Below are 26702 nucleotides of genomic sequence, written 5' to 3'. Positions count from 1 at the left end.
TTTTTCTCTCTCTCATATTACTTTATAATATGTTTCTATTATTTATTTACTAGTATGAATTATGTAAAAAATGGTTCTATTTTTTAAGAATTCGTAGATGGCATATGTAGGTCCCACGGGTGACGCTCTTCGCAGACGGGTCAACCGGAGCCACTAGGCCCAACATTTGCTATCGATGTACATATGGGTAGATCCGCGGGGTCCCCGCCCTACGGTTTCCCTAACCCTAACTCTAACCCTAACCCTAACCCTAACCCTAACTCTAACCCTAACTCTAACCCTAACCCGAACCCTAACTCTAGCCCTAACCCTAACCCTAGGGTTTCCACATACATTGCTAACTCTAACCCTAACCCTAACTCTAACCCTAACCCTAGGGTTTCCACATACATTGCTAACCCTAACTATAACCCTAACCCTAACCCTAGGGGTAGATCTGCGGGGTCCCGCCCTAGGGTTTCCCAAGAAACAGATCACCGGAGCGTCAGAATTGTTGGAAAACTTGCATCTGCCCCTAACATATATGTACAAGTGTGATGTAAGGTTTGGCTAACCTTGGATGTACCCGGCGTTGACAATTTCCGCATAATGGGCTACCACTTGGTAAAATCCAGGATCTGTATGTGGAAACCCCCGCCATGGCTCAAACGGAGCCTATTTTATGGTAAAGTATGACCAAACTATGGTTTCCATGTACATATGTCCTAAACAAAGCAAAATAAATAAAAAAGTCCACTGGTAAACCCTCGCAGGGAGAAAGCTATAGGGGTAGATCTGTGGGGTCCCCGCCCTAGGGTTTTCCAAGATACAGACCACCAGAGCGTCGGAATCGCTGGAAAACTTGTGTGTGCCCACATGGCATGCACAAAAGTGATTTGAGATGGTTTTATATCCAAGGATACCCCCCAAGGTGTGTCCGGCTTCTCGGACAAGGGGTTCCTACACTTAGGCAGATTCTGGATGTATAGGGTGTTGGAGATATGCCCAAGAGGCAATAATAAAATGGTTATTATAATATCTTTGAGTTTATGATAATGTTTACATACCATGCTATAATTGTATTAACCGAAACATTGATACATGTGTGTTATGTGAACAACAAGGAGTCCCTAGTAAGCCTCTTGTATAACTAGCTTGTTGATTAATAGATGATCATCGTTTCATGATCATGAACATTGGATGTTATTAATAACAAGGTTGTGTCATTATGTGAATGATATAATGGACACACCCAATTAAGCGTAGCATAAGATCACGTCATTAAGTTATTTGCTATAAGCTTTCAATACATAGTTACCTAGTCCTTATGACCATGAGATCATATAAATCATTTATACCGGAAAGGTACTTTGATTACACCAAACGCCACTGCGTAAATGGGTGGTTATAAAGGTGGGATTAAGTATCCGGAAAGTATGAGTTGAGGCATATGGATCAACAGTGGGATTTGTCCATCCCGATGACGGATAGATATACTCTGGGCCCTCTCGGTGGAATGTCGTCTAATGTCTTGCAAGCATATGAATAAGTTCATAAGAGACCACATACCACGGTACGAGTAAAGAGTACTTGTCAGGAGACGAGGTTGAACAAGGTATAGAGTGATACCGAAGATCAAACCTCGGACAAGTAAAATATCGCGTGACAAAGGGAATTGGTATCGTATGTGAATGGTTCATTCGATCACTAAAGTCATCGTTGAATATGTGGGAGCCATTATGGATCTCCAGATCCCGCTATTGGTTATTGATCGGAGTGAGTACTCAACCATGTCCGCATAGTTCACGAACCGTAGGGTGACACACTTAAAGTTGGATGTTGAAATGGTAGAACTTGAATATGGAATGGAGTTCGAATATTTGTTCGGAGTCCCGGATGAGATCCCAGATATCACGAGGAGTTCCGGAATGGTCCGGAGAATAAGATTCATATATAGGATGTCATTTTATGTGATTTAAAATGATTCGGAAGGTTCTATGGAAGGTTCTAGAAGGTTCTAGAAAAGTCCGGAAGAAACCACCAAGGAAGGCGGAGTCCCGGTGGGACTCCACCTCCCATGGCCGGCCAACCCTAAGGGGGAGGAGTCCCAAGTGGACTCCCCAAGGGGGGCCGGCCACCCCCTCCCAAGGAAGGTGGAACTCCCACCTCTAGTGGGAGTCCTAGCTTGGGTAGGTTTCATGAGTTATGGAAGGTTTTGGTTTGGGGTCTTATTCGAAGACTTGTAGACCAACTCTTGGGTGTTCCACCTATATAATGAGGGCCAAGGGGAGGGGGCCGACCATCTCAAGACCACAGCCTGGCCGCCCCCCTCAAGTGGCCGGCCACCCCCTCCCAAACCCTAGCCGCCCCCCCTCTCCTCCATAAGCTCCCGCACGCTTAGCGAAGCTCCGCCGGAGTTCTCCACCGCCACCGACACCACGCCATCGTGCTGTTGGATTCAAGAGGAGCTACTACTTCCGCTGCCCACTGGAACGGGAGGTGGACGTCGTCTTCACCAACAACCGAATGTGTGACCGAGTACGGAGGTGCTGCCCGTTCGTGGCACCGGTGATCAAGATCTTCTACGCGCTTTTGCAAGCGGCAAGTGAACGTCTACCGCAGCAACAAGAGCCTCATCTTGTCGGCTTTGGAATCTCTTCAAGGGTGAGACTCGATAAACCCCTCGTTGCTACTGTCTTCTAGATTGCATCTTGGCTTGGATTGCGTGTTCGCGGTAGGAATTTTTTGTTTTCTATGCAACGTTATCCTACAGTGGTATCAGAGCCGTGTCTATGCATAGATGGTTGCACGAGTAGAACACAATGGTTTTGTGGGCGTTGATGCTCTTGTTATCTTTAGTTTGAGTACTTTGCATCTTTGTGGCATAGTGGGATGAAGCGGCTCGGACTAACTTTACATGACCGCGTTCATGAGACTTGTTCCTCGTTCGACATGCAACTTGTATTGCATAAGAGGCTTTGCGGGTGTCTGTCTCTCCTACTACAGTGAAGATTCAATTTACTCTTCTATTGAAAACATTAGTATCAACGTTGTGGTTCATATTCGTAGGTAGATTAGATCTCTATCGAAAACCCTAAACCACGTAAAATATGCAAACAAAATTAGAGACGTCTAACTTGTTTTTGCAGGGTTTGGTAATGTGATATGGCCATAATGTGATGATGAATATGTATGAGATGATCATTATTGTATTGTGGCAACCGGCAGGAGCCTTATGGTTGTCTTTAATTTTCATGTTGAGTAGTATTTCAAAGTAGTTGTAATAGATGCTACATGAGGTGAACAACCATGAAGATGGCGCCATGAACTTTGACGCTACGCCGACGATGATGGAGATCATGCCCGAAGATGATGGAGATCATGTCCGTGCTTTGGAGATGAAGATCAAAGGCGCAAAGACAAAAGGGCCATATCATATCACATATGAATTAAATGTGATGTTAATCCTTTATGCATCTTATTTTGCTTAGATCGCGACGGTAGCATTATAAGATGATCCCTCACATTAATATCAAGATAATAAAGTGTTCTCCCCTCGTATGCACCACTGTACAGTTCGTCGTTTCGAAGCATCTTGTGATGATCGGATGTGATTGACTCAACGTTTACATACAACGGGTGTAAGCCATGTTGCACACGCAGAATACTTGGGTTTGCTTGACGAGCCTAGCATGTACAAACATGGCCTCGGGACAACGGAAACCGAAAGGTTGAACACGAGTCATATGGATGATATGATCAACATGTTGATGTTCACCATTGAAGCTACATCATCTCACGTGATGATCGGTTTTGGTGTAGTGGATGTGGATCGTGTACCACTTAACAACTATGAGGGGTGTTGTATTAAGTGGGAGTTCATTAGTAATTAGATTAAAACATGAACTAATTATCATAAACATAGTCTGAGTAGTATTTTGAATTAATTTTGTAGTATTGGCATCCGTTTTCTACCATGCGCTAGTCTTGTTATTGAGATAGAAATACTGTTAAAATCTGACAAGAAACTTTACGGATTGGTACCGTATTGTTAAAGAATCAAGAATTAATTAAGTCCTATTGCAAACTTTTAGTAAACCTCACATTGTTGATTCAAAGAGCTATGGTTTCAATTAGTACATAAAGTTATCTTGTCTCCGTGAAACTTGAAGTTCAAATCTGTTTGAAAAGTAAGGAGCTGAAAATTTAGTTTTCAGAAATAATCAAGGTATGAGATATATGTGATATCTAAGACCTTATTGCAAGATGATAGAATATAAATTTGGTGAGACTACATGAACTCATAAGTTTTATGAGAATGTATGAAGGTTGAAGACGCCAGGCGTCACAATCCTCTAACTATTGGGGCACTAATAATATTCGCATATCCATGAAGTTATCATCCTTAGTATGCACCGTTGCTAAGAATCGTCGTTTCGAAGCATCACGTGATGATCGGGTGTGATAGATTCTACGTGTACTTACAACGGGTGCAAGCCAGATTTGCACATGCGAATACCAAGGTTAAAACTTTACGAGCCTAGCATGTACAGACATGGTCTCGGAAAGTCATCATGATATGATGGATAAAATTATGAGTGAAATTGTTCATCATATTACAAAGTTACTAATAGTGAAATCTGAAACACTTGTCATATGATGATCAAAGTAAGAACCTCAAGGTTATTGGTATTTGACCAACAAACCTAGAAGTTAATAATGTTAAAGTGTTTTTCTGAATAATGAGGAAAGCTAAAAGAGAAACTGCAAAAATATATTTTGGCAAAAAGAAAAGAAAAGACTAGAAGGTCTAGCTCAGGTGTATATAAATGATATACATGTTATGGTTGTATTCCTAGTTAAGTCACACTATGAAATTCTTGGGTATTAGTACTATATTGGTTGGTATGAAGTGTCATACAAAACAACGCAATACAAGAATACAATGGCCTAAGTGACTGACAAGGAATATGATAGGAATGCACGTCTAGAACAACAAAAAATAAAGTGTTATTATGTTCGTCGTTGGCATTCTATCTAGCCCTTAGAATTTATAATAAAGAACTAAATAATTGTTATTTTGCTCTGGTCAAATGAAAACAATGAGTTGTTCAAATTATGACATTACTCCATGTACGATGGATAAGTTATTATAAATCTTAATGGTGAAACACACATACATAACACTGACGCTAAAATGCCATAAGGCAAATGATTTGAATTCCACTTATTTGTGGAACCGCCATTTAGGTCATGTTAGAAAGGAACGCATGAAGAATCTCCATGCAAATGGATTTTTGGAGTCATTTGATTTGTTGAATCGTTTGGCACTTGCAAAATCTTTTCTAAAAGGTAATGACTGAAATACCGTTCATAGGCCGAGAGTTGAACGGGCAACTAACTTAGTGAAAACATACACAATGATATATGTGGTTCACTGGGCATAGTTGTGTGCGGGAGATTCTTCTACTTCATGAAAACTTTCAACAATGAATTGAGTATATATGTGGATATATTCAATAAGGAAAAAAGTTTGAAACATTTGAATGGAGTCAAATAAATTTCAGCATGAAGTGGAAATCATCGTAATAGAAAAGTCAAATATCTATGATTGGATCATGGTGAAAATATTTGAATTACGAGTTTTAGCAAACATCTAAGAGAGTCATGAAATTGTTCTACAACTCACATTTCTTGGAGTATCATAATGATGATATAGTATCCAAGAGATGTATCCAAACCTTGTTGAATTAATGATGAGATAAAATATTATGACGCCATTATATTTTTGTGGATTATGCTTTAGTGACTACCGCTTTTACACTAAATAGAGCATCATCATGATCCGTTGAAATGACACCATACGAGTTATGGCATGGGTATAAACCCTAATAGTCCTTTCTTTAAATTTTGGTCTAAGAGTTTACAACCAAAATCGGATGAATGTCTTTGTTGGTTATCCCAAAGTGTTGATTGGAAATTCTTTCCACTATGGATACAAAGACAAAAGTGTTTGTCGATGTTTCTTATTTATTTCCAAGAAATTGTTTCTAGCGAAGTATTTGAGTGGGAGGACAATAGAACTTGATAAGGTTTATGAACCTGAGCATAATGATCAGAGTAGCACAGCATCGGAATTGGTTCCAGAAGCGGCCACAACGATCATGGCTCCCATGACTACATAGTGTTTTAGCCATGGAGATCGAAGTACATATTGAACCTTGTAGGTATGGTTTACTTTGTGATCAAATAAATGATTTGTGGACAAAGGATTGATTTTGAACAAATGATAAACCAACTACAAACAAAGAAGTTATGATGGGCCCTGACTTCATTAAAATGGCTATACGCCATAAAATCCAAGATAGATGAATACTTTTTGAAAGTAAATGGATCTATAAAATTGATGGACTTGGATGGAATATCCTTGAAGAATCTCGACTTGTTGAAAAGTTGTTTACAACAAAGTTCAAAGAGCTGACTACGATAAGATTATATCTTCCGTAGCGATGCTTATTGTCTATGTGGATTGTTCTAGAAATCGCTACATATTTCTTTATGAGATTTGCTAGTAGGATGACAAAATACACTACTTAACAGAAGTGTGTATTAAAGGTGTATACAAGATACAACCAATTGTTTTTCTAGTCCGTAGAATACTAGATAGGTATACGAACTTCAATTGGATGAAGTGAGTATCACGGAGTTAGAATCTTCACCAGATGAAATAGTCAAAGAGTTTTTGATTTCATCAGAGACGATGAAGAGGCTTGCATTTGCAAGAAATTAAGTGGGAGCGCTGAGACATATTTATAATACTTATGTAGATGACATATAGTTGGTTATAAATAATGTAATTATATACTTGATTAAAAAGGTTTCATTGAGAAATTAACTTCAATGAAAGGATATGGACTGAAACATATCTAGTGTCAAAATCTATGAAGATAGATTGAAACACAAAATAAGTTTAAGTCAAAGTACATAGAATGGATATTGAAATAGTTCAATATAGAAATATTAAGAAAATGTTCTTGTCATGTGAAGTTTTAACAAGACCTGAGTGTATCTGACACTCAATGAGTAAAAACACATGAGTGATTATAGATCACGGATAATATGTACACAATCAGATGTCCTGTGCTCTTAAAAGTGTTATGAGCATGTACCAGAATGATTCATGTGATGATCATTGAAAAACAGTAAGAATATTCTTGAGTACTTAAGAAGAACCAAGGATATATATACAGTTTTGTATGGAGAAATGACAAACAAATTGCTGTAAGGTGTTGCACCGATATTTGTTTTGTCACATATGAAAATAAAATTTCAATCTCAAATTAGACTAAGTGTTGTTTAAAAGGTAGCACAATGAGCTAGAAGTTGTCTATGCTAGATTTAGAAGAGTTCTAAATATTGTGACGGATTCTACAAAAGAAGGCAGAGTATGTCATTGTTTTGACAATGGCAAAGGATGTTAAGTCAAGAGGTTCTTTGAGAGCTTGGTGTAGTTCCGACAGAGTCAGAACTTTGAAGCTATATTGTGTGTGACAATATTAGTGACATATTTCAGACCGCGGAATTAAGGTTCCACCAGAAGACCAAACATATTTAATGCCGACTCATTTGGAAATGAGTGATGCGTTGAGACGCAAATGAATTACAAAATACATACGGTTCTGAGCATGTCAGATCCGTTGACTAAAACCTCTCCCGTGAGCAAAACATGATAAAGCACCGGAAGGCCAAGGTGTTATATCTTTACAAATGTAAACTAGATTATTGACTCTAGTGCAAGTGGGAGACTGTTGGAGATATGCCCAAGAGGCAATAATAAAATGGTTATTATAATATCTTTGAGTTTATGATAATGTTTACATACCATGCTATAATTGTATTAACCGAAACATTGATACATGTGTGTTATGTGAACAACAAGGAGTCCCTAGTAAGCCTCTTGTATAACTAGCTTGTTGATTAATAGATGATCATCGTTTCATTATCATGAACATTGGATGTTATTAATAACAAGGTTGTGTCATTATGTGAATGATATAATGGACACACCCAATTAAGCGTAGCATAAGATCACGTCATTAAGTTATTTGCTATAAGCTTTCAATACATAGTTACCTAGTCCTTATGACCATGAGATCATATAAATCATTTATACCGGAAAGGTACTTTGATTACACCAAACGCCACTGCGTAAATGGGTGGTTATAACGGTGGGATTAAGTATCCGGAAAGTATGAGTTGAGGCATATGGATCAACAGTGGGATTTGTCCATCCCGATGATGGATAGATATACTCTGGGCCCTCTCGGTGGAATGTCGTCTAATGTCTTGCAAGCATATGAATAAGTTCATAAGAGACCACATACCACGGTACGAGTAAAGAGTACTTGTCAGGAGACGAGGTTGAACAAGGTATAGAGTGATACCGAAGATCAAACCTCGGACAAGTAAAATATCGCGTGACAAAGGGAATTGGTATCGTATGTGAATGGTTCATTCGATCACTAAAGTCATCGTTGAATATGTGGGAGCCATTATGGATCTCCAGATCCCGCTATTGGTTATTGGTCGGAGTGAGTACTCAACCATGTCCGCATAGTTCACGAACCGTAGGGTGACACACTTAAAGTTGGATGTTGAAACGGTAGAACTTGAATATGGAATGGAGTTCGAATATTTGTTCGGAGTCCCGGATGAGATCCCGGACATCACGAGGAGTTCCGGAATGGTCCGGAGAATAAGATTCATATATAGGATGTCATTTTATGTGATTTAAAATGATTCGGAAGGTTCTATGGAAGGTTCTAGAAGGTTCTAGAAAAGTCCGGAAGAAACCACCAAGGAAGGCGGAGTCCCGGTGGGACTCCACCTCCCATGGCCGGCCAACCCTAAGGGGGAGGAGTCCCAAGTGGACTCCCCAAGGGGGGCCGGCCACCCCCTCCCAAGGAAGGTGGAACTCCCACCTCTAGTGGGAGTCCTAGCTTGGGTAGGTTTCATGAGTTATGGAAGGTTTTGGTTTGGGGTCTTATTCGAAGACTTGTAGACCAACTCTTGGGTTTTCCACCTATATAATGAGGGCCAAGGGGAGGGGGCCGACCATCTCAAGACCACAGCCTGGCCGCCCCCCTCAAGTGGCCGGCCACCCCCTCCCAAACCCTAGCCGCCCCCCTCTCCTCCATAAGCTCCCGCACGCTTAGCGAAGCTCCGCCGGAGTTCTCCACCGCCACCGACACCACGCCGTCGTGCTGTCGGATTCAAGAGGAGCTACTACTTCCGCTGCCCGCTGGAACGGGAGGTGGATGTCGTCTTCATCAACAACCGAACATGTGACCGAGTACGGAGGTGCTGCCCGTTCGTGGCGCCGGTGATCAAGATCTTCTACGCGCTTTTGCAAGCGGCAAGTGAACGTCTACCGCAGCAACAAGAGCCTCATCTTGTAGGCTTTGGAATCTCTTCAAGGGTGAGACTCAATAAACCCCTCGTTGCTACCGTCTTCTAGATTGCATCTTGGCTTGGATTGCGTGTTCGCGGTAGGAAATTTTTTGTTTTCTATGCAACGTTATCCTACATAGGGGGAACTCCCTCGGAGGTGAACTGGAGAGAAAAGTGATACATTTAAGAACTTAAGACCCACACACGATACAAAACACTTAAATAACTAGACCCACACACATACCAAACCGCTTAAAGTACTAGACCCACACACGAACCGAAACACTTAAAGAACTACACCCACACACAGGAACCAAAACACTTAAAGAAACTACACCCACACAGGAACCAAAACACTTAAAGAACAAGACCCACACACAAACCAAAACATTTAAAGAAACTACACCCACACACGAACAAAGCACTTAACACTGGGTCGACGCATGACCCGCTAGACACACGGACTCGACACATACACATATTAATCAAAGAAGTCGAAATCTTCATCCTCACTGGGGGTGTCCTCTGAAGCGGTGGTTGTGAGGTTCCACGACCACCGTTCATCATTCTCCCCCCATGTCGACGCCTCTCCTTTGGGGACTCTGCTTCAACCTCGGCCTTCCTCTGCCGCTTTCCCGCCCTCCTCTCTCTCCTGTACGCCTGCTTGTCCTTCCAGAATGCGCGCATTGCCTCGACGTCTCCGGGATGGTCTCTGCGCCACTGTGCCATGAACTTCTCGTCCGCCTCGGTGGTATCAATCCGCCGCTGGCCAGCCCTGTACCGCCGCGCTTCACCCTGTGAGCGAAGTAGCGGCTCAGTAGAGAGACTCTGAGCTTCCGTCAGATACCTGACCTCCGGGAAGTTCATTTCGTGGCGTGGCCGGCCAAACCTCCAAGCCGCAACGTCGTATGCGCGGGCAGCAGCCTCCTTCGTGTAGAAGGTGCCGAGCCACACACGCGTTCCACCGGCGGTGATTTCAGACGCGAAATGCCCCACAGGCCGCAGGCGAACGCCGATGAAGCCCGTGTTGCTACGGCGACGAGGAGCCATCTCAGCGGCAGCTCAGCTCAGAGGATTTTGTGGTGCTGTTGGATGAGAGAAGTGATGATGGGAGAAATGTTGCTGGTGCTGTTAGTGGAGAAGACATGGCTATATATAGGCCGACGAGGGGCTGAAACGGCGGGAAAACTTGGCGGGAGAGAATGGGCGGGAAAGGGTGGGCGGGAAAACTTGGCGGGAGAGAATGAGCGGGAAAGGGTGGGCGGGAAAACTTGGAGGGAAATCATGGCGGGAAAAACGGGCGGGAGAGAAGCAGCTGGAGAGGGTGGGCGGGAAAAAGGGCGGGATTCCTACACTTAGGCAGATTCTGCATGTATAGGGGGGAACTCCCTCGGAGTTGAACCGGAGAGAAACTTGAGATCATATGGGATGATCCTTGTTTCCACATGTACCTATGACCTAACCAAGCTCAAATGGAGGCATATGCCCACCGGGGGACCCCCGATGGGATGCAGTCAAAGGGGTAGACCGCGCGGTCAACAGAACTAGGGTTTCATCGGAAATCGAGCATCGGATCAAGGGAATGGCCCCAAAACTTGTGTGTGTCCACATGGAATGCACAAAAGTGATTTGAGATGGTTTTATATCCAAGGCTACCCCCCAGGTGTGTCCGTCTTCTCGGACGGGGGGTTCCTACACTTAGGCAGATTCTGCATGTATAGGGGGGAACTCCCTCGGAGTTGAACCGGAGAGAAACTTGAGATCATATGGGATGATCCTTGTTTCCACATGTACCTATGAACTAACCAAGCTCAAATGGAGGCATATGCCCACCGGGGGACCCCCGATGGGATGCAGTCAAAGGGGTAGACCGCGCGGTCAACAGAACTAGGGTTTCATCGGAAATCGAGCATCGGATCTAGGGAATGGCCCCAAAACTTGTGTGTGTCCACATGGAATGCAAAAAAGTGATTTGAGATGGTTTTATATCCAAGGCTACCCCCCCCAGGTGTGTCCGTCTTCTCGGACAGGGGGTTCCTACACTTAGGCAGATTCTGCATGTATAGGGGGGAACTCCCTCGGAGTTGAACCAGAGAGAAACTTGAGATCATATGGGATGATCCTTGTTTCCATATGTACCTATGACCTAACCAAGCTCAAATGGAGGCATATTCCCACCGGGGGACCCCCGATGGGATGCAGTCAAAGGGGTAGACCACGCGGTCAACAGAACTAGGGTTTCATCCAAAATCGAGCATCGGATCTAGGGAATGGCCCCAAAACTTGTGTGTGTCCACATGGAATGCACAAAAGTGATTTGAGATGGTTTTATATCCAAGGCTACCCCCCAGGTGTGTCCGGCTTCTCGGACAGGGGGTTCCTACACTTAGGCAGATTCTGCATGTATAGGTGGGAACTCCCTCGTACGTGAACCGGAGATAAACTTGATATCATATGGGATGATCCTTGTTTCCACATGTACCTATGACCTAACCAAGCTCAAATGGAGGCATATGCCCACCGGGGGACCCCCGATGGGATGCAGTCAAAGGGGTAGACCGCGCGGTCAATAGAACTACGGTTTCGTTAGAAATCGAGCATCGGATGTAGGGAATGGCCCCAAAACTTGTGTGTGTCCACATGGAATGCACAAAAGTGATTTTAGATGGTTTTATATCCAAGGCTACCCCCCAGGTGTGTCCGTCTTCTCGGACAGGGGGTTCCTACACTTAGGCAGATTCTGCATGTATAGGGGGGAACTCCCTCGGAGTTGAACCGGAGAGAAACTTGAGATCATATGGGATGATCCTTGTTTCCACATGTACCTATGACCTAACCAAGCTCAAATGGAGGCATATGCCCACCGGGGGACCCCCGATGGGATGCAGTCAAAGGGGTAGACCGCGCGGTCAACAGAACTAGGGTTTCATCGGAAATCGAGCATCGGATCTAGGAAATGACCCCAAAACTTGTGTGTGTCCACATGGAATGCACAAAAGTGATTTGAGATGGTTTTATATCCAAGGCTACTCCCCCAGGTGTGTCCGTCTTCTCGGACAGGGGGTTCCTACACTTAGGCAGATTCTGCATGTATAGGGGGGAACTCCCTCGGAGGTGAACCGAAGAGAAACTTGAGATCATATGGGATGATCCTTGTTTCCACATGTACATATGACCTAACCAAGCTCAAATGGAGGCATATGCCCACCGGGGGACCCCCGATGGGATGCAGTCAAAGGGGTAGACCGTGCGGTCAACAGAACTAGGGTTTCATCGGAAATCGAGCATCGGATCTAGGGAATGGCCCCAAAACTTGTGTGTGTCCACATGGAATGCACAAAAGTGATTTGAGATGGTTTTATATCCTAGGCTACCCCCAGGTGTGTCCGGCTTCTCGGACAGGGGGTTCCTACACTTAGGCAGATTCTGCATGTATAGGGGGGAACTCCCTCGGAGTTGAACCGGAGAGAAACTTGAGATCATATGGGATGATCCTTGTTTGCACATGTACCTATGACCTAACCAAGCTCAAATGGAGGCATATACCCACCGGGGGACCCCCGATGGGATGCAGTCAAAGGGGTAGACCGCGCGGTCAACAGAACTAGGGATTCATCGGAAATCGAGCATCGGATCTAGGGAATGGCCCCAAAACTTGTGTGTGTACACATGGAATGCACAAAAGTGATTTGAGATGGTTTTATATCCAAGGCTACCCCCCAAGGTGTGTCCGTCTTCTCGGACAGGGGGTTCCTACACTTAGGCAGATTCTGCATGTATAGGGGGGAACTCCCTCGGAGTTGAACCGGAGAGAAACTTGAGATCATATGGGATGATCCTTGTTTCCACATGTACCTATGACCTAACCAAGCTCAAATGGAGGCATATGCCCACCGGGGGACCCCCGATGGGATGCAGTCAAAGGGGTAGACCGCGCGGTCAACAGAACTAGGGTTTCGTTGGAAATCGAGCATCGGATCTAGGGAATGGCCCCAAAACTTGTGTGTGTCCACATGGAATGCACAAAAGTGATTTGAGATGGTTTTATATCCAAGGCTACCCCCAGGTGTGTCCGGCTTCTCGGACCGGGTGTTCCTACACTTAGGCAGATTCTGCATGTATAGGGGGGAACTCCCTCGGAGTTGAACCGGAGAGAAACTTGAGATCATATGGGATGATCCTTGTTTGCACATGTACCTATGACCTAACCAAGCTCAAATGGAGGCATATGCCCACCGGGGGACCCCTGATGGGATGCAGTCAAAGGGGTAGACCGCGCAGTCAACAGAACTAGGGTTTCGTCAGAAATCGAGCATCGGATGTAGGGAATGGCCCCAAAACTTGTGTGTGTCCACATGGAATGCACAAAAGTGATTTGATATGGTTTTATATCCTAGGATACCCCCCCAGGTGTGTCCGGCTTCTCGAACAGGGGGTTCCTACACTTACGCAGATTCTGCATGTATAGGGGGGAACTCCCTCGGAGGTGAACCGGAGAGAAACTTGAGATCATATGGGATGATCCTTGTTTCCACATGTACATATGACCTAACCAAGCTCAAATGGAGGCATATGCCCACCGGGGGACCCCCGATGGGATGCAGTCAAAGGGGTAGACCGCGCGGTCAACAGAACTAGGGTTTCATCGGAAATCGAGCATCGGATCTAGGGAATGGACCCAAAACTTGTGTGTGTCCACATGGAATGCAAAAAAGTGATTTGAGATGGTCTTATATCCTAGGCTACCCCCCAGGTGTGTTCGGCTTCTCGGACAGGGGGTTCCTACACTTAGGCGGTCTCGCATGTATAGGGGGAACTCCCTGAGTTGAACCGGAGAGAAACTTGAGATCATATGGGATGATCCTTGTTTGCACATGTACCTATGACCTAACCAAGCTAAAATGGAGGCATATACCCACCGGGGGACCCCCGATGGGATGCAGTCAAAGGGGTAGACCGCGCGGTCAATAGAACTAGGGCTTCATCGGAAATCGAGCATCAGATCTAGGGAATGGCCCCAAAACTTGTGTGTGTCCACATGGAATGCACAAAAGTGATTTGAGATGGTTTTATATCCAAGGCTACCCCCCAAGGTGTGTCCATCTTCTCGGAGAGGGGGTTCCTACACTTAGGCAGATTCTGCATGTATAGGGGGGAACTCCCTCGGAGGTGAACCGGAGAGAAACTTGAGATCATATGGGATGATCCTTGTTTCCACATGTACCTATGACCTAACCAAGCTCAAATGGAGGCATATGCCCACCGGGGACCCCGATGGGATGCGATCAAAGGGTAGACCGCGCGGTCAACGTAACTAGGGTTTCGTTGGAAATCGAGCATCGGATCTAGGGAATGGCCCCAAAACTTGTGTGTGTCCACATGGAATGCACAAAAGTGATTTGAGATGGTTTTATATCCAAGGCTACCCCCAGGTGTGTCCGGCTTCTCGGACCGGGTGTTCCTACACTTAGGCAGATTCTGCATGTATAGGGGGGAACTCCCTCGGAGTTGAACCGGAGAGAAACTTGAGATCATATGGGATGATCCTTGTTTGCACATGTACCTATGACCTAACCAAGCTCAAATGGAGGCATATGCCCACCGGGGGACCCCTGATGGGATGCAGTCAAAGGGGTAGACCGCGCAGTCAACAGAACTAGGGTTTCGTCAGAAATCGAGCATCGGATGTAGGGAATGGCCCCAAAACTTGTGTGTGTCCACATGGAATGCACAAAAGTGATTTGATATGGTTTTATATCCTAGGATACCCCCCCAGGTGTGTCCGGCTTCTCGAACAGGGGGTTCCTACACTTACGCAGATTCTGCATGTATAGGGGGGAACTCCCTCGGAGGTGAACCGGAGAGAAACTTGAGATCATATGGGATGATCCTTGTTTCCACATGTACATATGACCTAACCAAGCTCAAATGGAGGCATATGCCCACCGGGGGACCCCCGATGGGATGCAGTCAAAGGGGTAGACCGCGCGGTCAACAGAACTAGGGTTTCATCGGAAATCGAGCATCGGATCTAGGGAATGGACCCAAAACTTGTGTGTGTCCACATGGAATGCAAAAAAGTGATTTGAGATGGTCTTATATCCTAGGCTACCCCCCAGGTGTGTTCGGCTTCTCGGACAGGGGGTTCCTACACTTAGGCAGATTCTGCATGTATAGGGGGGAACTCCCTCGGAGTTGAACCGGAGAGAAACTTGAGATCATATGGGATGATCCTTGTTTGCACATGTACCTATGACCTAACCAAGCTAAAATGGAGGCATATACCCACCGGGGGACCCCCGATGGGATGCAGTCAAAGGGGTAGACCGCGCGGTCAATAGAACTAGGGCTTCATCGGAAATCGAGCATCAGATCTAGGGAATGGCCCCAAAACTTGTGTGTGTCCACATGGAATGCACAAAAGTGATTTGAGATGGTTTTATATCCAAGGCTACCCCCCAAGGTGTGTCCATCTTCTCGGAGAGGGGGTTCCTACACTTAGGCGGTTACTCGCATGTATAGGGGAACTCCCTCGGAGGTGAACCGGAGAGAAACTTGAGATCATATGGGATGATCCTTGTTTCCACATGTACCTATGACCTAACCAAGCTCAAATGGAGGCATATGCCCACCGGGGGACCCCCGATGGGATGCAGTCAAAGGGGTAGACCGCGCGGTCAACAGAACTAGGGTTTCGTTGGAAATCGAGCATCGGATCTAGGGAATGGCCCCAAAACTTGTGTGTGTCCACATGGAATGCACAAAAGTGATTTGAGATGGTTTTATATCCAAGGCTACCCCCAGGTGTGTCCGGCTTCTCGGACTGGGGGTTCCTACACTTAGGCAGATTCTGCATGTATAGGGGGGAACTCCCTCGGAGTTGAACCGGAGAGAAACTTGAGATCATATGGGATGATCCTAGTTTGCACATGTACCTATGACCTAACCAAGCTCAAATGGAGGCATATGCCCACCGGGGGACCCCTGATGGGATGCAGTCAAAGGGGTAGACCGCGCGGTCAACAGAACTAGGGTTTCGTCAGAAATCGAGCATCGGATGTAGGGAATGGCCCCAAAACTTGTGTGTGTCCACATGGAATGCACAAAATCTATTTGATATGGTTTTATATCCTAGGATACCCCCAGGTGTGTCCGGCTTCTCGAACAGGGGGTTCCTACACTTAGGCAGATTCTGCATGTATAGGGGGGAACTCCCTCGGAGGTGAACCGGAGAGAAACTTGAGATCATATGGGATGATCCTTGTTTCCACATGTACATATGACCTAACCAAGCTCAAATGGAGGCATATGCCCACCGGGGGACCCCCGATGGGATGCAGTCAAAGGGGTAGACCGCGCGGTCAACAGAACTTGGGTTTCATCGGAAATCGAGCATCGGATCTAGGGAATGGCCCCAAAACTTGTGTGTGTCCACATGGAATGCACAAAAGTGATTTGAGATGGTTTTATATCCTAGGCTACCCCCAGGTGTGTTCGGCTTCTTGGACAGGGGGTTCCTACACTTAGGCAGATTCTGCATGTATAGGGGGGAACTCCCTCAGAGTTGAACCGGAGAGAAACTTGAGATCATATGGGATGATCCTTGTTTGAACATGTACCTATGACCTAACCAAGCTGAAATGGAGGCATATACCCACCGGGGGACCCCCGATGGGATGCAGTCAAAGGGGTAGACCGTGCGGTCAACAGAACTAGGGCTTCATCGGAAATCGAGCATCGGATCTAGGGAATGGCCCCAAAACTTGTGTGTGTCCACATGGAATGCACAAAAGTGATTTGAGATGGTTTTATATCCAAGGATACCCCCCAAGGTGTGTCCATCTTCTCGGAGAGGGGGTTCCTACACTTAGGCAGATTCTGCATGTATAGGGGGGAACTCCCTCGGAGTTGAACCGGAGAGAAACTTGAGATCATATGGGATGATCCTTGTTTCCACATGTACCTATGACCTAACCAAGCTCAAATGGAGGCATATGCCCACCGGGGGACCCCCGATGGGATGCAGTCAAAGGGGTAGACCGCACGGTCAACAGAACTAGGGTTTCGTTGGAAATCGAGCATCGGATCTAGGGAATGGCCCCAAAACTTGTGTGTGTCCACATGGAATGCACAAAAGTGATTTGAGGTGGTTTTATATCCAAGGCTACCCCCAGGTGTGTCCGGCTTCTCGGACTGGGGGTTCCTACACTTAGGCAGATTCTGCATGTATAGGGGGGAACTCCCTCGGAGTTGAACCGGAGAGAAACTTGAGATCATATGGGATGATCCTTGTTTGCACATGTACCTATGACCTAACCAAGCTCAAATGGAGGCATATGCCCACCGGGGGACCCCGATGGGATGCAGTCAAAGGGGTAGACCGCGCGGTCAACAGAACTAGGGTTTCGTCAGAAATCGAGCATCGGATGTAGGGAATGGCCCCAAAACTTGTGTGTGTCCACATGGAATGCACAAAAGTGATTTGAGATGGTTTTATATCCTAGGCTACCCCCCAGGTGTGTCCGGCTTCTCGAACAGGGGGTTCCTACACTTAGGCAGATTCTGCATGTATATGGGGGAACTCCCTCGGAGGTGAACCGGAGAGAAACTTGAGATCATATGGGATGATCCTTGTTTCCACATGTACCTATGACCTAACCAAGCTCAAATGGAGGCATATGCCCACCAGGGGACCCCCGATGGGATGCAGTCAAAGGGGTAGACCGCACGGTCAACAGAACTAGGGTTTCGTCAGAAATCGAGCATCGGATGTAGGGAATGGCCCAAAAACTTGTGTGTGTCCACATGGAATGCACAAAAGTGATTTGAGATGGTTTTATATCCTAGGCTACCCCCCAGGTTTGTCCGGCTTCTCGGACAGGGTGTTCCTACACTTAGGCAGATTCTCGGGGTGCCGGTACAGCCATACCGCATGTCCCGGCGGCCCCGTTTTGCACAGTTGGCAAGTAAACGATATAATTATTCGTACTACTTGTTCCTATGACATAACTAAACGCAAAGGTAGAGTAAAGTTCATAGGGGCACCGCCGTTGGAGGCCAGACAAAGAGGTAGACCGCGCGGTCAAAGGGGTAGATCGCACAGTCAAAGGGGTGGACCGCGCAGTTGATTTAACGTCGACATGGTCAAAATTTGTATGTGAACCTATTATTATATATATTAGTTTAATGTAGTCACAAAAATAAATAAGGGAAAAAACAAAAAGAAAAAAAATGAAAATTAGGCTATGCCTAGGGTGGCCGTCGGCATAGAGCCGGCCCTCGGCATAGCCTGACATAACCCTAGTTATGTCAGGTGCCACCTGGTCGGGTCGGCCTCCCCACGCCCCCGAGCCGCCCGCGCCCCCTTTTTCCCCACGCGCCCGAGCCGCCCGCACGCCGCCGCACCCTGCCTCCCCGCTGTCGCCCCCCCGCTGCGCCCGCCGTCGCCACCTGCTCGCTCTGCCGCAACCACCTTCTCGCGCCGCCGCCGCGACCACCTGCTCGCGCCGCCGCCACCCATCCGAGCCCCGCACCACCGCCGCTGCCCCCTTCTCCTCACCATCTCCACCGTCCCCTCTTCCTCCTGGAGCCCCGCACCGCCGCACGCCCCCTCTTCCTCCCCTCACCCGCCCCACATCCCGCTCGCCGGAGACCCGGCCACCTCGCCTGTACTCGCCGTCGCCCCCCATGGTCGGCAGTGAGGTAAGATGTCACGTTTTTCTTTTTATTTTTACTAGATATGAATCTGTGCATAGCCAAATAATATAGTTTTAGATAGAAAAAATGTTACAGTTTCTTTGGATTCGACAAACTGTAGTTGCACTGAACCATGAATAAGAAGGATTCTGACACATACATAGAAAGAGAATGGCACATGCATAGACCCATAGTAGTTGTATAGCATCATTAGGATGCGCTGATTGAGCCGAGGAACCGAAGTGCACACCCCTATTGAGGAATACATAGAATTTGAAATATGAAGATTTTGTATTGACTAATTTTGTTGTTCTTTAAATAGGCACCGGCGTGACGATCCCGGATCTTGCCCGCTTCTCGACGTTCGCCGACATCGACACCCGGTTGTTGGACTACTTCCTCTTCAGCCGAGGGTGAGCTAAATTTCCAACTTCATCTCCGCATTTTCTTATGTCACTAGATTCATTTTCCAAGTCCAGTTGCGTAACCTAGGTGTCACTTCCCGTCCGCGAGCGTTACGCGGATAAATATGCATTAGTGGTCCGCATATTTTGAACCGTAACGCTTGCGGCATTTACGTGACAGTCGGCGGATGCGTAGTTGTCTACGTTTTCCATGTTCTACTCCGGTTCGAGTCAGGATTTCGGCGGCGCCTCCCCGTTGTTCTCCGGATGCACATCCTCTCGGCTTTTTGCCGAGACGTGTATCGGGAGAGCAGCGGGGAGGTGCTGCCGAAATTCTGACTTGGACCGGGGTAGAGCATGGAGAATGTAGCCAACTACGGATCCGGCGGCTGCTAGGAGCCCACTAGGTTGATGCATGCGTTTCGCCTGGTAAAATAAATAAAAATATGATGCATTTAATTTCCTATTTGATATAAATGCTATGTATGTGGTTTGGCTCCCAATAAAGCAGAGGATGGCTGATAATGGATGGATGTACAATGAGCGTGGTAGTGCGATAGAGAAAACAGCTGAGTGGACAAGGAAGACCCATTTTCTAGTGAATGAGTTAGTGCGTGGTACAAAGGGGCTGGTTCGGCCACTTTGCCCTTGTGTTCGCTGCGTGAAGTGTCTCCGTCGTGGAAATGATGAAATGTATAAACACCTTCTGCAATATGGGTATATGCATGGGTACGTCCCGGAAGTCGACTTTGATGAGCGCGAACGTGACAGAGGTGAGGTGATGCGGCAGCGGCTCAATGGCAATGAGTACGATGGAATTAGAGACTTTCTAGATGATCTCGTCCATGCCGATGTCCCGGATTCGCCACCTCAAGAACCGGAGGCGCCGCCAGAACCGGAGGAACCTCCAGAACCGGAGGAACCAGAGCCAACCGCGAAGGCCTTCTATGGTATGATTGCCGCGGCTAAGAAGCCTCTGTACGAGGGCGCCGCGATTTCTCAGCTAGATGTCATCTCCCAATGTCTAGCCGTCAAGACCCGGTACAACACCACACGTGAGGGCTTTGAAGCAAGTCTGAAAACAACTGGTAACATGTTGCCCAAAGATCATTGTCTGCCTCAAAGCCTGCACGCGACGAGGAGAATGATGAAGGACCTCAACATGGATTATCAAAAGATAGACTGTTGTCTGAAAGGCTGCGTTCTATTTTGGAGACAGTATGCGGAGGACAAGTACTGTCCCATCTCAGAAGTCTAGGTATGAAGAGGTAACGGGAAAGGATGGTCAGGTGAGGCAGTCAAGCACCGCAAAGTCGATTCTTCGATATCTCCCATTCATAAAAAGAATCCAGCGGCTTTACATGCACGAGGAGACAGCCAAATAGATGACGTGGCACAAGTATGGGAAGAGATTCGTGGACAAAAACAAGAAGTTGAAGATGGGACATCCATCCGATGGTACGGCATGGAAGAACTTCGATACAAAACACCGCCTTAAGGCAGCCGAGGCTCGGAATGTCAGAATTGCGATAGCAACAGAAGGCTTCAATCCATATGGTATGTCCAATGCCAATTACAGTTGCTGGCCCGTGTTTGTTATTCCACTCAATCTCCCTCCCGGAGTCCTAATGACGAGGAAGACCATGTTTCTGTCGCTGATCATTCCAGGCCCTCATTACCCGGGGAAGAATTTGAGTGTCTACATGCAGCCGATTGTGGAAGATTTGAACCACTCTTGGCACCACGGGACATTGACGTACGACCGAGCATCGAAGACAAACTTCTACATGAAAGTTTGGTTGCAGTATACCATGCATGACATGCCCGGGTACGCCCTAACATGCGGATGGTGTACAGCTGGTAAGTGGCCATGCCTAGTGTGCAGGCATCGGCTTGAGTTCCTTTGGCTACAGAAGGGTCACAAGTATGTTGCGTTTGACACGAATCGACAGTTCCTCAAAAGGAGGCATCCGTTTAGAGAAGAAAAAAAGAACTTCAAGAAGGGCAAAGTTGTGCATGAAAAAAAAGATGTGCCGAAGTTTGATGGTACACTTGTTGAAGCCGAGCTACGTGCTCTCGTGCCGGCAGCGACGCCAACTGGCCATCAATTTGAGGGATATGGTGTAACGCACAACTGGACTCACGAGGCTGCCTTAACGAAGCTCGAGTATTACAAGGACCTCGAACTTCCCCATAACATCGATGTGATGCACACTGTAAAGAATGTCGCGGAGTCCGTCTTTCACACATGCCTGAACATTCCCGGGAAGTCAAAGGATAATGTCAAGGCTAGAGTTGATGTTGAGATCCTCCGTGATAGGGAAAAATTACACATGAAGCGTCCTATTGGCTGTCAAAAGAATTGGTTCAAGCCGCATGCCAACTTCTGCCTTGATTCCATCCAAAAGAAGGAGGCATTCAGGTGGCTCAAATACGTCGTGATGTTCCCTGATGGTTATTGCTCGAATATGAGTAAGGGAGTTAATCTTTCGACGGGAAAAGTCACCGGGCTCAAGAGTCACGACTATCATATATGGATTCAGCGGCTCATGACGGTGATGCTTCGAGGGTATATCCCCGAGAAAGTCTGGCGAGTGCTTGCGCAGTTGAGCCATTTCTTCCGCACGCTCTGTGCTAAGCAGATATGTCCCAAGGTTATTGCAAAGCTACAAGATACAGTGCCGGAGTTGCTATGCAATTTGGAGATGATATTTCCGCCAGGCTTCTTTACTCCGATGGCACATCTCATTGTGCACCTCGCCAACGAGGCACTCTTGGGTGGCCCGGTGCAGTTTCGTTGCGATTACTGTATTGAGAGAGAGTTTAAGTATATTCGAAAGATAACTGGAAACAAGGCCAAGATTGAAGCATGCATAGCTGAGGCAATATGCCTTCGGGAGATGGCAGATGCCGCGACAACGTACTATCCCGATGATGTTCCCACTCAGCATAACCCGGTCACTCGTTACAATGTCGACGTGCCCGAGAATGACCCCAAGCTACAACTATTCCAATTCCCCGGTGGCAAGGCTGGTAAAGGAACAAAATATAAATTGGATAACGAAGAGAAGGATTGTATAATGCTATATGTGCTTATGAACATGGAGGAAGTGATCCCATTCGTAACGTAAAATGGTGAACAAATTACTTTGCAGCTAGTAACCTCGTCTCGGTCTAATGCTTATTTTCTCCTTTCAGCGAATTCACGGATGAAATGTGGCCGTATGATGAATTGCCCCAAACCTCGGAGATGGACACTCTACTGAAAGAGGGTGCTCCCGGAATTAATAAAAACTTCGTGACATGGTTCATGGAAAAGGTAATTTCTAATCTTTCCTCTTACATTGCAACATGTGACTTGTCCCTCTTATTACACGTAACTAATGCACACAACAAATTTGAAATGTTCTTGTAGGGCCGTGAGAGAAACGTTGATATGATAGATGAGTTGAAATGTGTTTCCCAAGGTTGTAGCCGTGAGGTGACCAAGTATGAGAAGTATGATGTGAATGGGTTTCGCTTCCACACAGAGACGCACCAGAAGGGTCGGCCGAATCCCAAAACGATAAATACTGGGGTCTTCACCAAAGGAGCCAACAAGTTTGATTACTACGGAAGGTTACAAAGTGTATACGAGTTGACATTCAATCGTACGAACGTGCAACTCAATATCGTCGTGTTCAAGTGTCATTGGTTCGACCCAATAGATGGACAGAGAAGTGATAAGTCCATTGGGTTAGTTGAAGTTAAGCCTTCAACCACCTATAGCGGAGCCGATGTCTTTGTTGTGGCTCACCAAGCCAAGCAAGTTTATTATTTGCCCTACCCATGCCAGAAAGCGGAACTCAAGGGTTGGGAAGTCGTCTTCCAGGTATCGCCACATGGTAACCTACCAATTCCCTCTGAGGATGATTACAACAACATTGACCCCGTGACATACGAGGGGATTTTCTATCAAGAGGAACAGGACGACGGGGAATATATTTTAGAACCGTTTGTTCAAGAGGACCTCGGGAACGATGCAGAAACTCGTGGTGAGTCAGTGGTGGATCTAAAGGACATATCTATGCTCGAGAAGTTACTTGAGGCGAATGACAATAATGATGAGCCTCCACCCGTCGACCCTTCAACTTTGTACTCACAAGATAGTGATAGTGATAGTGAGCCAGAGAAAGAGAAAGAGAAAGAGACGGAGTATGAGAGTGAGCGTGAGAGCGATGATGGCTGGTGAGGGTCTTTTATTCTTAGTATTTATTTGTCAACATGCTTCTTAATTGCATTGTGCCTTTTATTCTTAGTATCTTCATTTTATTATGTCAACATGCTTCTTAATTGCATTGTGCGTTTTATTCTTAGTATCTTCATTTTAATATGTCTTTGTGCTTAACTGTTTTATTCTTCTCAATGCAGGTGACTGAACAATATGAGCAGCGGCAAGGCAGACTCCGAGAGCTTGCTTAAGACGCTGGCGCAGGTGAAGAGGAATATTCCTAGACCCACTAGACAGAGTGATCGAGCCCCGGTGCCCAATCCGCGTTACGACGATGGTACCGATGGAGGACGAGGACGAGGAGGACGAGGACGAGGAGGACGAGGTGGAGGACGAGGTGGCGGCGGGGTACACATGGACTTTGACGAGCCACCCTCCGCTTCTGGCGACGTGGCTCCTGAGTTGTTCCTAGAGGGTCCGTCTAGTGGGGAGGTGGATATGGAGACGGAGTCTACACACGAGTCGGACTCTAGGGCTGAGTTGGAGGTGATGGAGGGTGGGGGTGCGCCGAAGCCCATGAAGATTCGTGGAGAAGCTAGAGTCCCCGATGCGAGGAAGGAGCTGAAGACCCATGATGACAAGGCCCTTATCATTCCTTCGAGCGATGAGTAAGTGTTCTACTTCAGAAATTTCGAACATGTATTTTCATCTTGGGCATAATAAACAATTTGGCATGTGTACTAATGTGTGATTTATTTGCAGCAACTGGACATGGGATGCCAAGCCCCCCCGCATGCCTAACAGCTTGCTTGGGGCTCTGATTAAGAAGTTCTGGCCCGGCAGATACACTCCCCTTAGCACGGTCCCCGGTGGCGAGACGAAGCTAGTCACTACTTGGGCGGACTATGAGGATGCCCCTGCCGTAGGCTTCGTGACAGCTGCTGAGGCTGTGACCACCAAGTTCTGGGTAAGGCATATATTTCTCGAGCACCGTTCATAGTTAAAGACCCTAATGTGCTAACTCATGACTTTCACAACTGATTTATGCATGATTGAAATGCTTCTATCGTGTGGACCCGGAGCATGAGACGAAGGCGCGTCTCACTTTGCGTGGCGCTTGCGAGAGGTTGACACCGCAGCAGTGGTACAACCAAAAGATCACCAGCGCTAGTGCCTTCTGGGCTAACAAGGGTAAGAAGGTCAAGAAGGAGTACTATGTTGGTAACCAGCCTACGGAGGAATGGGCAATGACCATTGATGAGTACATGTCGGTGAGTAAAATGTCAATGAGATTCTACATTGCTGCTAAGTTTTCATTGAATTATCTTGAGCTGAGTATTGCGTTTTCAGGTTTGTCCCGAGTGGGCCGAGCAGCATAGGGAGGCATGGGAGGAGCTGATTAGGGCGAGGTGGCTCAGGCAGGACGAGGAGTTTGCAGCCGTGTCGAGGCGTAACATGGAGAACCGAGGCACCGGTGGCACACACTGCGCGGGAAACCGCGACTACACCCGCTTCAAGGGGAAAAAGGTATGTATATACATGGAACGACCTTCTTTCATTTCCCGTCATGTCTCATTTGTGATACGCATAACTTTTCTTTTCGCGATGCAGGTGGCCGAGGCACCACCTGGGGTGGTGCTTCATGATGCCGAGATATATGACATGATGCGGGCGAAGCAGAAGCCCAATCCCGCATTGCCTCAGCAACAATACTACGGCAATGCCAAGACCGCCAAGGATGACTACTGCGACATGGTGAGGTCTCGTCACCCGGAGGTGGATGACCCCTTGCGCATCCCGACCGACGCCGAGTCGTTGGTCCTGTCGAGTCGCGGGCGTCCGCATGGCCGTTTCCCCTTTCTGAATAAGGCGGTCAAGCCTACCCACGCCACGAGCTACACGCGTCTCAAGCATACCCTCACCGCCGACAGCCCCCAGCCTCGTCCACGGCCTGCTCGTCCACCCGCCTACGATGTAAGTTTTCCTCATTTTCATCCTCTTTCCGGTTTTCCTTCCTACATGGCTAAGTGTTGACGAGATTCATTGTTTCTGAAATTGTAGCCTGAGTTCGAGGCGGCCTTCGAAGCCTGCAATGAAGCGTATCAGCAGGCCGCTGCCCAGTGGAATAGGCAGAATACAGCCTACATGGCGTATATAGGAGTAAGTCTGAATCTTTCTTCTCGCTAGTAGATGACAAGTCTCAGTTTGATGCTTTATTTCTGCAAAGCCTAACTTGTAACCTATCTTGCAGGAAATGATGATTTCTATGTCTACTGGTACACCGCCACCGGCTCGAGTTACCTTGGCGGGGGACATGCCTATCATGCCATCGAGGGCAGCTTTCGCTGCGACTTTCTACGGATCCACACTGGAGGTAAGTTCTTTGCCAAACCCGTAGTTACCACTTCCCTTTGCATCGCAAGTTGCTAACATGTAGGGAACACGTAGGGAACGGGATGCTCCGGGAACCAGGCCTCGCCGGGTGGGCGCGAGGTCACACCGGTTCATGAAGGTGGTCAGTCTGCTGGGCGTTCTGCTGGTGCCTCTCCTTCGACTACTCCTGGGAGTACTCCCGGTGCCTCTCCGTCGACTTCTCCTGGGCGTAGCACCGGTCCTTCTCCAGGTGGTTCTTCTGGAGCTTCTACCGGAGCGCAACCCCGGGCTGCTCGTTTCGCCAACGATAAGGGCGGACACACCCCGCCCGGGTCCTTCCTTCGCTAGTCGGCATCGGGCTTCTTGCTTGCCATCATATGCTACCTACTACTATGTATTGGATGACATGGCACTCTCCTCTTGTATGCTATTACATGCACCATGTATGCTACTATGTGGATTTCATGCTATTTATGTGAATTATGGTGAATTTGGATGAATTTGCATGTATTTGGATATATTGGACCTGCTGAACTCAATTTAGATGAATCGGAACACAATTAAAATTGAAAAAAAATGGCAGGCATACG

Source organism: Lolium perenne, chromosome 6 (genome assembly GCF_019359855.2).
Source record: "Lolium perenne isolate Kyuss_39 chromosome 6, Kyuss_2.0, whole genome shotgun sequence".
In the NCBI taxonomy this organism is placed as follows: Eukaryota; Viridiplantae; Streptophyta; class Magnoliopsida; order Poales; family Poaceae; genus Lolium; species Lolium perenne.
The sequence above is the reverse complement of the archived record's forward strand: the minus strand, read 5'-3'. Positions refer to the sequence as shown.